This window comes from Vicugna pacos, chromosome 13 (assembly GCF_048564905.1).
Source record: "Vicugna pacos chromosome 13, VicPac4, whole genome shotgun sequence".
Taxonomy (NCBI): Eukaryota; Metazoa; Chordata; class Mammalia; order Artiodactyla; family Camelidae; genus Vicugna; species Vicugna pacos.
Genome location: NC_132999.1, coordinates 47,853,081 through 47,867,134, shown reverse-complemented (window position 1 = coordinate 47,867,134; position 14,054 = coordinate 47,853,081). Strand labels below are relative to the sequence as shown.

Below are 14,054 nucleotides of genomic sequence, written 5' to 3'. Positions count from 1 at the left end.
GTTCTTCTGTAATGGATGCTATCGTGTGTAACCCATTCCTTCCCATCCCCCACCACTCCACTGGGAGTATTGATTGCCAAAGGATCTCACCTGAGTGTCTCTCTGGGAACTGTCCTGAGTTGAAGGGAGTAACCTGGCTAGGGTTAGGCCCCACCAGGCAGTCCAGTCTGCCTCCAATGACTTGTTGATGGGAGAGGAATATACAAAGGCTTGGCCCCTTTGCCTCCATTTGAAACAACTGACGTGCTCCCTTCATGATGAGCTAAGGCCAATGTTACAGCTAAGTTCTGCCCAGTCCTGCTTCTCACTGTCCTGTGATACTGATCCCCCATAAACCTCCTGTATGCATATTTCTATCTCAGAATCTGTTTACCAAGGTACCTAACCGAAGACACTCTACAGATGGCGAAGGGATGGGGAGGATAATACCTCAAGTGGTAGACTGCATGCTTAGTATGCACGAGATCCTGGGTTCAATCCCCAATGCCTCCTCTAAAACTAAATAAACAAATAAACCCAATCACCTCCCTCTGCCCCCCTCCCAAAAACAAACAAACAGTTATTACAGATGGTGAAAATAAAGACCAGAGAGGAGAAATTTCTCGCTTGAGGTCTCACAAGCCTGAAATTTGTAGTTTCTTGGTAGATCCTCTTTGTAGTCTGTCACCACTCTGGGTCAGAGTTCTACAACTTCCTGTCTCGACTTTCTCTTCCTGAGGTTGGAGGCAGCCGCTGCAATGCTGAAAGTGCCAGAAAAGTTTCTCACCCCCATCCCCACTTCCATGACTGGAGACTTTGGGCATGTCACTTTCCCTCTCTGGGAAGACAATCAAGTACCCTCACTGCCCAAGTGTTCTTGAGAGACGCCCCTGGTTCTGAGAAAAACCATGTCTCTGCTGGTTATAGCAGCAGAATTTCCTCTCAAGTCTGAATCACCTCTGACCTCAATGTTGGTTCCTGTTGGGGGAAGCCTTGAGCTTCTGTCCCAATTCTGAGTTTCTAAACTCACATTTCAAGGAGGAACTCCTTTTCTTGGTTCATGTATCAAGTACTTACCTTCTGACATTGCTAGATGCTGGCAGTACAGCAGTGAATGAGATAGACCCCAGCCTGGCCCTCACGGACCTTAAAATCCAGTGGAAAAGGTGAACATCACACAAATATACGTGATGAGTCCTGGGTGGGAAAAAAAAAGTCCCAGGGAATCATCCAGAACCGAACTGGCTGGTACCTTGATCCTGGACTTCCCAGCTTCCAGAACTGTGAGAAATAAATGTCTGTTGTGAACGAGGGTATAGCTCAGTGGTTCCGCATGCTAAGTTCTGTCCCCAGCACTTCCACTAAAAGTAAATTTAGAAAAAAAATATATATATATATATAAACCTAATTACCTCCCTCCCCAAAAAAAACCAAAAAAACAAAAATAAAGACTTTCAATAAAAATGTTAAAAAAAGACTTTCAATTTGTATAATAAATAAGTAAATAAATAAATAAAGCAACAGAAGCAACACTACTCTTAAGGTTATTTTTTTTAAAAATCTGTTGTTTAAGACACTCAGTCTAAAGAATTTTTGTTATAGCAGCCCAAACTAAGACAATAGATAAAATTTCTTAGAAGGAGTAGAGAAGTATTAAGACTTTTTTAGGACTTCCTGAGTGCCAGGTTCTCCACTAAGTAATTCACAAGCATGACCTCATTTAATCCTCACAACAGCCCTGTACGGGAAAGCTTATTATTACCTCCCTTCTACAGATGGGCATAATGGAGCCCAGACTCAAAATTCCCCTCTTCCAATAAGGTTTCTCTGGCTCCCCACCCCTACCCTGAGTATATGTCTTCCATCTTTGACCTAAGCTTACCAAGTGCCTCTGTTTTTCAAAGGCATTTTTTTCCTAATGTTGTAATCATTTTTGTGACTCACTCATCTCCCCACTCAACTGCAAGCCCAGTGAAGACAGATTTTTGTCCAGAGTGTTTACTGCTTTAATCTCCAGAGCCTAGAGCAGGACTTGGCATAAGTAAGGGCTGAATAAATAAAATAAAGTAGATGTGGAATATGAGTTTGTATCCACCAGGATGCCCGGTTTAGTGCTGGGTCTGGGCAGCACTGTTCCAGAAATAACATCCTCCCTACGTGTGAGATTCAGCCTCTGCGCTGTCTCTCCCTGGCTGGTTTCTGTTACATTGCCAGCTCTCACTCTCTCAGCATCAGTCTGGTGTCAGGGAGAGAACTTGGACTTTGGAACCAGACAGATGAGGCTCAAATCAGAGTGCAAATCCATCTGGAATGAGGCAGAGTATAAGTAAACAGAACCAAGTACCCATACGAACTTTGATAACTTTAATTTCCTCATCTATAAAATGGGAACATATCATCACAAATGATTGTTAGGATCAAATGAGAAAATGTTTATAGAGTGCTGTTTAGTTCATTTTGTTCCTTCTTTCAGTGGAAGATAGGGACTGGGTCAATGTCATTCTGTTAGATGAATGGCCTCAGTTTCCTCATCTGTGAAATGGGACTTTTGAAATGCAAGGCAATATAGAATTCCCACTACCTAGAATGCTCTTCTCCCAGAACTGTGTGTGGCTGGCTCCTTCTAAACCTTCAGTCCTCACCTGTAATATCATCTCCTCAGAGTTCTGACCTGATCCCTATTTCTCAACCTAATCCTAACCCTCTCATTTCTCTTCTCTTTAGTATCTTTCATAATCTTTATTGTTTCTTGCCTGCTTCCTTGTTTTCTGTTGTGTCCCCAGTGTTGGCCACAGTGCTAGAGTAAATGCTCAATAAATGTTTGTTGATTGCATTAAGTACTTACTGATCACTTTTTCATCAGCCAGGAACTGCTCTGGCCAATCCTAATCACAACCCAGGGACCTGGACAGGGCAAGGATTTCACCCATTTTACAGCTGTGGAAGCTGAGGTCTAGCAATATTAATATTGCCCAGGAATTTCCCAAGCAAATTAGTAGGAGTTCTAGACTCTTTGCTCTGAATACTTTCCACCCACCTCTCCAATGGGGAAGAAGCATTGGAGGTCCAGGAATTGGAGGCTGTAAGATTTAGGGAAGTTACTGCCCTTCCCAGGCCTTAGTTTTCCCATCTCTAAAATGGGTAGAATAATCCTTGCCCTGACGGGTGATTAAGGTGAGAACCAGCTGAGAAAATGGCCCGAAAGCATTTAATAAACTGAAAGCACTATACTCATTTGTGGAAGTTTTTTTATATTAATATGCAGAATCACTATAGACTTCAAAGATAAATCACTGTGGACTGGGGAAGCCAGGGATGTTTCCTAGAAGCGATGGCATTTCAGCTAGGCCTTAAAGATAGGTAAGATTTTGGGGAAACAAGCTCAGAGCCAAAGACACAGACCAACCAAAGCAGGACCCTCCAGCCTCTGAGTGTTTCTTCCTTCTCCCAAAGGTTGATATTCTCTCATGTGCATTTCCCTACCTTGATTTATTTTTCCTCTCAAGTAAAACTTGCTGAAGTATAATTTGCATGCAATGAAATGCACATGTTTTAAATGCACAGAGTTCTGTGAGTTTTGACAAAAGTACACAGCTATGTAACCAGCACCCAAATCAGATTCTCTTGTGGCCCTTTGCAGTCAGTCCCCCTTTTTTGTGTCCCCCAGACAACCACTGTCTGTTTTCTGTCACTACAGGCTAGTTTATTGTTATTGGTGTTCTTAAGCACTCATTTCTTTATTAGCAAATCACAAACTTTTGCATTCAAAACACAGGATAAGGAGGAGGTTATAGCTTAAATGGTAGAGTGCATGCCTAGCATGCACGAGGTCCTAGGTTCAAGCCTCGGTATTTCCGTGAAAAAAATAAATAAGCAAGCCTAATTAACTCTCCTTGCAAAAAAAAAAAAAAAGTAGGGATAAGAGAAAAACAAAAAACATAGAACAAATCATAAATGCAACAATTATTAAATTAATAAAAATTACTTCACTAGATTTAGGGCAATGCTTTCATTCTAAGCATTTGTCAATGAATTTAATAGTCATTAGATAAGTCGACAATAAATAACTGGAGAAAAGGGTTAATAGTAATCTTAATATGTCCATTTAGTGAAGAGAGATTGAGCATTGATTAAAAACTACACCTACAAAATTGAAAGATGTATGTGGATAAACTGAGTGATTCTTGAGGGATGATAACTTACATCAAAGACAATATTTTAAATTTAATTTAAATATTTCTAAAGAAAAGGCATTTTAAAAGAAAGAATTAGGGATCAACAGTCATTTTCCAATTTTTCTGATTTCTTCCTTTAATTTCATGATGCACAAATAAAGAATGACTCTGAAATTTCAAAGAGATGTCAATTTAAGGAAGAAAGGGGAGAAAATGATAAAGTTCTATTTTGGGGTCTCTTCTTGTTGAATAAGAAGACAATCATTATATCAAACAAAGAAAGAGTAAATAATCAGGAGACATGTTTACATTTAAGATAGTTTATGATGAAAGCTAATACCTGGACCATGTTATTGGGCTGAATTACAGCAACTCTTTTTGAAAAACACTTTTTAAAATGTGAAAATTCAGCACTGGCCATAGCTCAGTGGTAGAGTCCATGATTAGTATGTGTAAGGTCCTGGGTTCAATCCCCAGTATCTCTATTTTTTTAAAAAGTGTGAAAGAGCAACAAATTATATAAGAAAGGAAACCAAATTGTCTTCTCATTATTCTAATCAAATCAAACAAGTCTTGAGTCATCTCCTCAAAAATAGCCTCGTATATGTAATTCTTCTGCTTAAATATCTTTTATGGATTCATTTTGCTATTCCTTTTCGTTTTGCATTCAAGTGCAGATTAGTTTTGCCTGTCCTATAATTTCAGAAAAGTGGAATTGTACAGTATGTACTTGTTGTGTATGGTTTTTTTGGCTCATACCTGAGTGCTGTTTCATTGTATGACTATACCACAGGTAGTTCTTCTGTTTACTAGTTAGTGAACATCTGGCTTGTTTCCACTTCGGAGCTGTTTATATTAAGCTGCTACGAATATTCAGTTATAAGACTTTTTTTGGACATATATTTGCCTATCTCTTGGGTAAATACCTAGAAGTAGAGTTGCTGGGCTGTCTGGCAAATGTATGTTTAACTGTACAAAAAACTGCTAAACTGTTTTCTAAACTGGTTGTACTGACTTACACTCTCACTGACAACGTTCAAGAGTAGGAGTTGCTCCGCATCCTCTTTAGCACTTAGTATAATCCATCTTTTTCATTTTAGCCATTTTAATAGGTTCGTCATGGCATCAAAACTTTTAAAGTGAGCCGAATTGAGGTAGCATTTGCATACAATAAAATTTACCAATTTTAAGTGACTCATTGAGTTTTTTTAGTTAACTATTTTATTTTTCATTTTTATTTTTCTGAATGGAGGTACTGGAGATTGGACCCAGGTCCTCACACGTGGTAAGCACATACTCTACCACTGAGCTATACCTTCTCCCCCTTCACTGAGTTTTGACCAAGGTGTACAGTCATCACCACAATCATGATATGGAATATTTTAATCTCCTCTCAAAATTTCCCTGAGCTCCTTTGACATCAATCCCTTCCCCAACGCCCATCCCCTGGGAACCATGGGTCTGCTTTGTCACTATAGTTTTGATTTTTCTAGAATTTCATATAAATGGAAGTATGCATGGTGTAATCTTTTGTTGCTGGCTTCTCTCAGTTAGCATAATGCTTTTGAGATTCATCATGTTGTTGTGTGTATCAGTAGTTCATTCCTTTTTATTGGCAAATAGAATTCTATTGTATGAATATATTGTAATTTGTTTCTCCATTCACCAGTTAATGGATATTTGAGTTGTTTGCAATTTTGGCTCTTATGAATAAAGCTGCTATTTGTATGGCCATAGATTTTTATTTCTCTTAGGTGAAAACAAAGGAGTGAAATTGTTGGGACATGTGGTAAATGTATACTTAATTTTATAAAAAAAATTTCAAATCATTTTCCGAAGTGGCTGTAGAGGAGGAGGAGGTCCCATCAGCAACATATATGAGTTCCAATTGGCCTGTCTCCTTGTCAACTCTTGGTATTATCAGCCTTTTTAACTTGAGCCATTCTCATAGGTATCTGTGGTATCTCATAGGTAGTGGTATCTCAGGATTTTTTAATTTGTATTTCTGTGATGACTAATGACGTTGAGCATCTTTTGATATACTTATTGGCCTTTGTTTATTTATGTTTTAGAGGTGGTAGTGGGAATTGAACCCAGGACCTTGTGCAGAGGAGGCACTGGGAATTGAACCCAGGACCTTGTGCATACTGAACATGTGCTTTACCACTTGAGCTATACCCTCCCCCCCTTATTGGCCTTTTATATATCTTGTGTGTCTGTTGAATTGTCTTTTTAAATATTTTGCTGATTTTCTTTATTGTGTTGTTTGTTAGCTTATTATTAAGTAGTAAGGGTTCTTTATATATTCTAGATATTCTGGATTTATCCTTTGTCAGATACATGCATTGGACATATTTTCTCCCAGTCTGTGGCTTGCCTTTTCATACTTTATAAGAGCAGGCAATTTTAATTTTGATGGAATTCAAAATATCAATTTTTTTCTTTTATATTTTGGGCTTTTTGTGTTCTATCTAAGGAATCTTTGCTTAACTCAAGGTCACAGATATGTTCTCCTGTGTTTTTCTCCAGAAATTTTATCCTTAACATTTAAATCTATTATTCATTCCATGTTCATTTTTGTGTATAATGTAAGGTAATGGTAGAGGTTCATTTTTTTTTCCTTCAAATATTCATTTGTTCCAGCACCATCTGTTGAAAAGACTATCCTTTCTTCATTTAATTATTTTGTTACTTTTGATGAAAATCAATGACTAAATGTGTGTGAGTCTATGTCTGATTTCTTTCATCTTTTCCATTGATTTATATGTCTAACTTGGCCCCAATATTTAATTTTTTAATTTATTGTTCACTATTTGATTACATGTATTTCCTGTAAGTAAACTCCATTGCTTCATAGAGCCAGACAGGAAAAAAACAAAGAGATGTTTTCTGTTCATTATAGAAAAATCAGAAAATACAGGTAAGCAGAAATAAGAGAATAAAAGTTACTAATAACCCACCCCTAGAGAGTACTACTATTATTTTTTGTAGAATGTATATTCTAGATCTTCCTTTTATGCTTAAATATGCTGACAAAATGGCAACATAATAAAGAGTCTGTTTTACAATCTGTTTTCCCCTCCACAGTATATTGTGGAGTATATTCAACTAAATCAGTGGTTCTCACCCTGCGATGATTTTGCCCCACGGGACATTTGGGAAAGTCTGGCGACATTTTTTGGTGGTCACCAATGAGCAAGTGCTACTGGCGTCTAGTGTGTAGAGGTCCAGGGATGCTGCTAAACATCCTACAACATACACGACAGTCCCTTAGAACAAAGATTTACCCAGTCCAAAAAAATCAATAGTCCCCAAATGGAGAAATTCTGGATTAAATAATGTACATAACGTGTTCAGTGCAACATTTGGCACATAGCAACTGCTTGGCAAATGGAAAACAAATAACTTGGGGGGAAAATGTCTCCAGGAGTAGGAATATGAGTGTGGCAGATCTAGATGGTCCTTTTCCCAAATATCTAGCCGTAAGGCTGTTGCAATGTGAGGAAGCTCACAATGGAGAAGTGGTTTTACCACCACAGATTCCTCTGAAAATATAAAGTGAGAATTCATTCAAGACAGGAGACCTGCAGCCTTGGACACTGGACTTCTTTCCCAGGTAGGGGGAGCCGCGATGAGATGGCTCAGACATTTCCCTTCCCCTACCAGGGAGTTCTAGATGTTGTCTGGGTTGGTACAAAGACCTCTGGGCTGTCCCAGATCCAGGATTTATGGCCCTTGGGCTTCTCCCAGTTTACGGGAGTGCTGGGGCGACACATTCCAGGTCAGCGGGAATTAAGTGGGCCACGCCCCCCACGGAGGGGGTGTCACGTGATCTGATGACACAGGCAGGATAAACTAGAGAGGGGCAAACCACAGTCCAGGGGAAAGTGCAGCCAAAGCAGACTTTGGTTCAATTCAACAGAGCCAAGCATTTAGCAACATTTATTGTGCTCCTACTGTGTGCCAGCACTGTCTTTCTCCTGTGTGGGAGGCTGCCTGGAATAGTGACTAGGAGCATAGCCTATTTAGAAAAGCACATTTGAGTCCCAGGTCTGCCAAAAGTAGCTATTTGCCCTTAATAAGGCATATCATGTCTCTGATACACATAGTATATGCTCAATAAATTATGTATGTATATGTCTCACTCCTCACCCAAAGCTATGAGATAAGGGCTACCATCATCCTTATTTTACAAAAGGCTCAATCCAAGGCTCAGAGAAAGGAAGGGCTTTGCCTAACGCCCCAGGACTAATTAAGTGACAGAGGATTGCTGTGACAGACTTTTGGGACATAGGAAAATGAATAAAATGCAGTCCTTGTCTTCAACAAGCTTAGAGTTGCAAAGCGAGTTAAGGAAAGGTAAATGTCTAATTCTAAGCAAAGAGACCATGAAGGAGGTGCTAATAAAGAGCATTCAGGGGGTGTAGGGCAGGGCGAAGGTCAGTTCCAGGTGGGAGCAATCAGGAAGGCTTCATGGGGGAAATGGTTGTTGAGTTGGTGGTCTTTGAAGATGAGTAGGCTTAAAAGTTGACAGCCAGACTCTTCCTTCAGAGTGAGGTCCTGCGAAGTATAACCACTGGTTCGGGCCATAGGATGTGTGCCAATGAGAAAGTTAATAAATTGGGGCAAGAACTATTTGGTGGAAATGGACAAAGGTGATATTCAAAATAGTTAAAAACTGGAAAGGCACAGGTATCAACTGATCAGAACAGATACTGAGTTGTAAACAACCCCCATGGCCACACTGGTGTGGGGACAAACTGAATACCATGTTGAATATCCTGGAAAGGAGGTTGGCATTTACCCATCCGGGCCTCCATCACACCTTCTGGAAACAGCACAGTTAGAACACAATGGTGACTGGTACAAACACGCACATGTAACCCAAGCTGGGCTGAAGAGAATCATCCCAAGCACACTTGTTGGAAGTCTTGGAAGAAAAGGAACCGTATCTCACCAGGGAAGCTAAGAAAGAGAAGGTCAAGTTTAAGAGATTAAGGGGAGACAGACACAGACATAGCATTAGAAGGAGAGAGACCAATTTTTTTTTATTTATTTTCATTGGGTGGGGAGCCTTATGTATTTATTTATAGAGGAGGTACTGGGGATTGAACCCAGGACCTTGTGCATGTTAAGCATGTGCCCTTCCACTTGAGCTATATTCTCCCCCACTGAAAGACCACTTCTTTATGAGCTATTTTTTGAGTCTCTAGATGCAGACATGACTGACGTCTTTACCCATCCTCTTCAGTTACATGAGGCTAGCCTTTTTGTCACTTGCAACTAGAAAAATTCTGACTAATACAATTATAAGAGGTCGCAAGTGTCATTCTGAGGAGTTCTGCATAGGCTCTAGAGAGACATGAAAGGGAGGAAACAGCCAGCAAGAAAGTAAAGGAAGGATACAGGACAATGACTGCAGGACGCTCCCTAGGGGGTAAAGCGTAGATGAGAGGGAGCACCTTCCAGATCCCTTTTCTTAGGGAAAGAGGGCACCTGAGTTTTTGCCTTGCGTTAAAGAGACAGAGAATCCAAGAAATTAGTCTGCCATCATCCATTGTTTTCTCCCTGAGCCAGGACTTAAATCCTTCTATGAATCCAATTTTCAGTGTGCCAAGACAAACTAGAGAGACTTCTGTATGTTGCAGAACTTAAAACACTCACAAATGTCATTCAGCCTTTAAAATCATGTGATAAATGAATGTGTAGGGTCATAGAAGATATATCCAGTGTATCAGTAGGCGATAAATCATTACAAAACAGTATGTCTCTTATTCTTGGTTTTGTCTAAAAATAGACTCAGTTCAAGAATACATAAGTTTATAAGAAATAGACCTGAAACACATTGTAACAGAATATTGTTACCTACCCAACATCTCCTTCCTCTTTCTTCTTTCTTCATTGAACTCCAAGTTTGCTCAGGTATTCCCCTTTTAGAGAAGATGTCCCTATCCCAAGCTCAGCTGAAGACTTAACTCTAAGCCACTCGTGATAATGCTAGTGATTGTTTTAAAGGCAACCATAAACATGATCTTGTTTTGGACAAGAAGACAGGAAAAGGAGTCTGCTGGAGGGCTTCTGGGAAAGGTTTCTTACTGTTAAAAAAAAAAAAAAGAAAAGAAAAAGACTTACAGAGGAGAATGTGGAAATATTGGAACCCTCATATATTGCTGGTAGGAATGTAAAATGATGCAGCCACTTTGGAAAAGAGTCAGACAGTTTCTCAAAAGAGAAAACACAGAGTTACCATACGACCCAGCAATTCTATCTTTAGTACATACACAAGAGACATGAAAACATCTGTCTACACAAAAACTTACACACCAATGGTCACAGCAGCATTCTATATGACAGCCCCAAAGTGGAAATAACCCATATGTCCATCAAATGATGAAAGGATAAAGAAAATCTGTAGAATGGAAGATTACTCAGCAATACAGGGAGATGAAGTACTGATACATTTTACAACATGAATGAACCTGGAAAACATTCCACTGAGTGAAAGAAGTCAGTCACAAAAGACCACATATGGTATGATTCCATTTGAATGAGACATCCAGAACATGCAAATCTATAGCGGCAGAAAGTAGATCCCTTGTTTGTTGCTTAGAGTCGGGGCTGGAGAGGATGCTGGGAGAAAACAGAGAGTGATGACTAATAGCTGCTAAGTTTCTTCTTGGGGTTATAAAAGATTCTAAAATTGATTGTGGTGACGGTTACAGATATCTGTGAATATACTAAAAATTATTGAATTGTGTATTTTAAATGGGTGAATTTAAAATAAAGCTCTTAATAAAGCTGCTACTTAAAAAAAGAGAGATACTTACAGTAATACTTACAGTAATACAGTAATACTTTCTTTGTTCCACTACAGTCTTCTGGAACTAGATTTTATGTCTGGATGCAGTACTTGGAACTGTGGCAACCACCTGTCAACCATGAAAGAGAAGAGAATGCCAATACTCTGAGAACTGAAACACTGAGAGATAGAAAGAACTTGGGTCTTTGAGGAAATCTTTGAATAACTGCAATAAACAATTCTAGAGCTTCTCTACCTCAGGGCTTCATAATATAAGAGATAATAAATTTTTCTTATATGATCCAGCAATCCCACTTCTGGGTATATATCTGGAGGAAACTCTAATTCGAAAAGCTACATGCAATATTTATAGCAGCACTATTTACAATCGCCAAAACATGGAAACAGCCTAAATATCCACTGACAGATGACTGGAGAAAGAAGTTGTGGTATAGTTGTACAATGGACTACTACTCAGCTGTGAAAAAAGAATAAAGTAATGCCATTTGCTGCAACATGGATTGACCTGGAGATTGTCATCCTATGTAAGCTAGAAAGAGAAAGAAAAACATCAAATGATATCACTTATACATGGACTCTAAAGAAAAATACAAATGAACCTATTTACAAAACAGAAACAGACTCATAGATGTAGAAAACAAACTTATGGTTACTAGGGAGGGAAAGAGGTGGGAAGGGATAAATTGGGAGTTTGATATTTGCAGATACTAACTACTATATATAAAATAGATAAATAACCAGTTTATATTGTATAGCACAGGGAACTATATTTAATATATTTTAATAACCTACAATAAAAAAGAATATGAAAAGAAATATATGTATGTATATATATGATCGAAACATTATGCTGTACACCAGATATTGATACAACATTGTAAACTGACTGTACTTAAAAAAAAAAAGATAAATGAAACTTAAAAAGAAAAATAGTTTGCCTAAAGGGGTTGATAATAATAAGAAGAATGTATTAACATCAGTGTGGAATGAACAGTTATAGTTTGAGCAAATCCTAAGTGATCGGGATGCAGTACAAGTCATCACACTGAAAAGAAAGGCCATAGACAATATAAGTCCCAAGCAGAAGGTAACATCAGGGTCTTTGGGCTGTCCGTCCGCAAGCCCAAGCTATTAAGTTAAAAAATACAGCTAGGCGAAAAAGAACTTCAAGGGATGTTTGGATTTTATAGTTTATTTTTGTCTAGACCATAAAGGTGGGATTTTTCTGTAACCTCCATTAATCAATTTCAAAAAACAAATTTCTCACAAGGATGTGTTTTCTTCCACATATCATACCAAAATGATCTTCAGGCCAAAAAGTCACATAAAATGATGAAATTTCTCAAATAAAAATAATCACATCTATAAAAGAATTAAATTTTCTTAAACAATTCTAAGAGCTTTTGGTTTCTTAAAGTAATTTATTGAGAAGAAATTCACAGCAGGTGAAATTAACCACTTTAAATGCCAGTTTAGTGGCATTTAGTACGTTTACAATGTTGTGCAAACTCCACCTCTAATTTCAAAATATTTCCATGACTCCAGAGTAAAACTCCTTACGCATTAAGCAATTTCTCGCATCCCCTCCACCCCCAGCCCCTGGGAACCACCAATCTGTGTTCTGTTTCAATGGATTTATCTATTCTGAGTGTTGCATATAAATAGAATCATACAATATATGATCTTTGCTGTCTGGCTTCTGTCACTTAGCATAATGCTTTTTTGAGGTTCATGCATGTTGCAGCATGTATGGATGCTTCATTCCTTTTTAAAGCTGAATAATATTTTATTGTACATATATACCATAATTTGCTTATCCAGTTATCCTCTGATGGACACTTGGGCTGTTTCCACTTTTTGTCTATTGTGAATGATGTTGCTATGAACATGTGTCTATATGTACTTGTTTGAGTACCTGTTTTCAATTATTTGGGGTATATATCTAGGACTGGAATTTCAAGGTCACATGGTAATTCTATGTTGAACTTATTGAGGAACTGCCAAATTGTTTCCCAAAGAGGTTCAACCAAATTGCAGTGCCACCAGCATTGTATGAGGGTTTTCTCTTTCTCCATATCCTCACCAAAACCTGTTATTTTCGGGGTATTTTGTTTTTGTTTTGTTTTTATTTTTGGTTTTTTGGATTATAGTCATTCTGGTGAACTTGAAGTGGTTGTTTTTTATTTCACTTGCAGCTAAAAACAGAAATTGATTCAAGTGTTGAGAGTGGTGGAATGATGGTTGTTTAAAACATTTTTTTATTTTGATTATCTATATTTTCTAATTTTTCTACAATTATACTAATAGTTATTAAGTTCTTACAATGTACCAGGTACTATATTTAACATTTTATTTGCATAATATCATTTGTTTCTCACAAAAAATCTGTAAGATAAGTAACAACTGAGGGCAGAGAGGTAAAGTAACCTGCTCTAAGACACAGCACTGGTAAATGGTGGAGGCATACTTTGAACACAGGGCCCAGAATTTTTTTAATTAAACTTTTTTATTGTCAGATAATTATAGATTCACATGCAGTTTTAAGATATAATACAAAGAGATTCCATGTACCCTTTATCCAGTTTCTCCCAATGGTAATATCTTGCAAAACTATAGTACACTATCACAACATTGATAGTCAAGATACAGAATATTTCCATCACCATAAGGATTCCTCATGTTGCCCTTTTATAACCACATCCAGGTCCCTCCTGCTTCCACCCACTCCTAAACCCCCAGCACTAGTAATCTGATCTCCATTTCTGTAATTTTATCATTTCAAGAATGTTATACAAATGAATTGTACCAAGTGTAACCTCTTGAAATTGACTTTTTCCATTTAGTGTAATTCTCCAGAATCATCCAGGTCATTGTGTATCTTTTTCACTGCTGAGCAGTATTCCATGCTGAGTAGTATTCCATAGATATACTATGGTTTAACTACTCACCTATTTAAGCACATCTTGGTTATTTCCAGTTTTTAGCTACTGTCAATAAAGGTGTTCTAAACATTCATGTACCGGTTTTTGTCCTATAGATTTTCATTTCTCTGGGAGAAATGCATTTGCTAGGTTGTGTGG

The 14,054-nt window shown here is 38.1% G+C and overlaps 1 long non-coding RNA gene across 1 annotated transcript in view; it reads right to left on the bottom strand.

Moving 5' to 3' along the window:
- Positions 1-9,994: 9,994 nt before the first annotated feature.
- The window catches only part of LOC140700741 (uncharacterized), a 28,468-nt gene continuing 24,408 nt past the window's right edge, over positions 9,995-14,054 (bottom strand). Inside the window, exons 3-4 of the long non-coding RNA XR_012079360.1 lie at positions 10,994-11,083; positions 9,995-10,249 (exon numbers count right to left, since the gene is read on the bottom strand). This is a non-coding gene — a long non-coding RNA (uncharacterized lncRNA). The remainder of the gene's footprint in view (positions 10,250-10,993; positions 11,084-14,054) is intronic.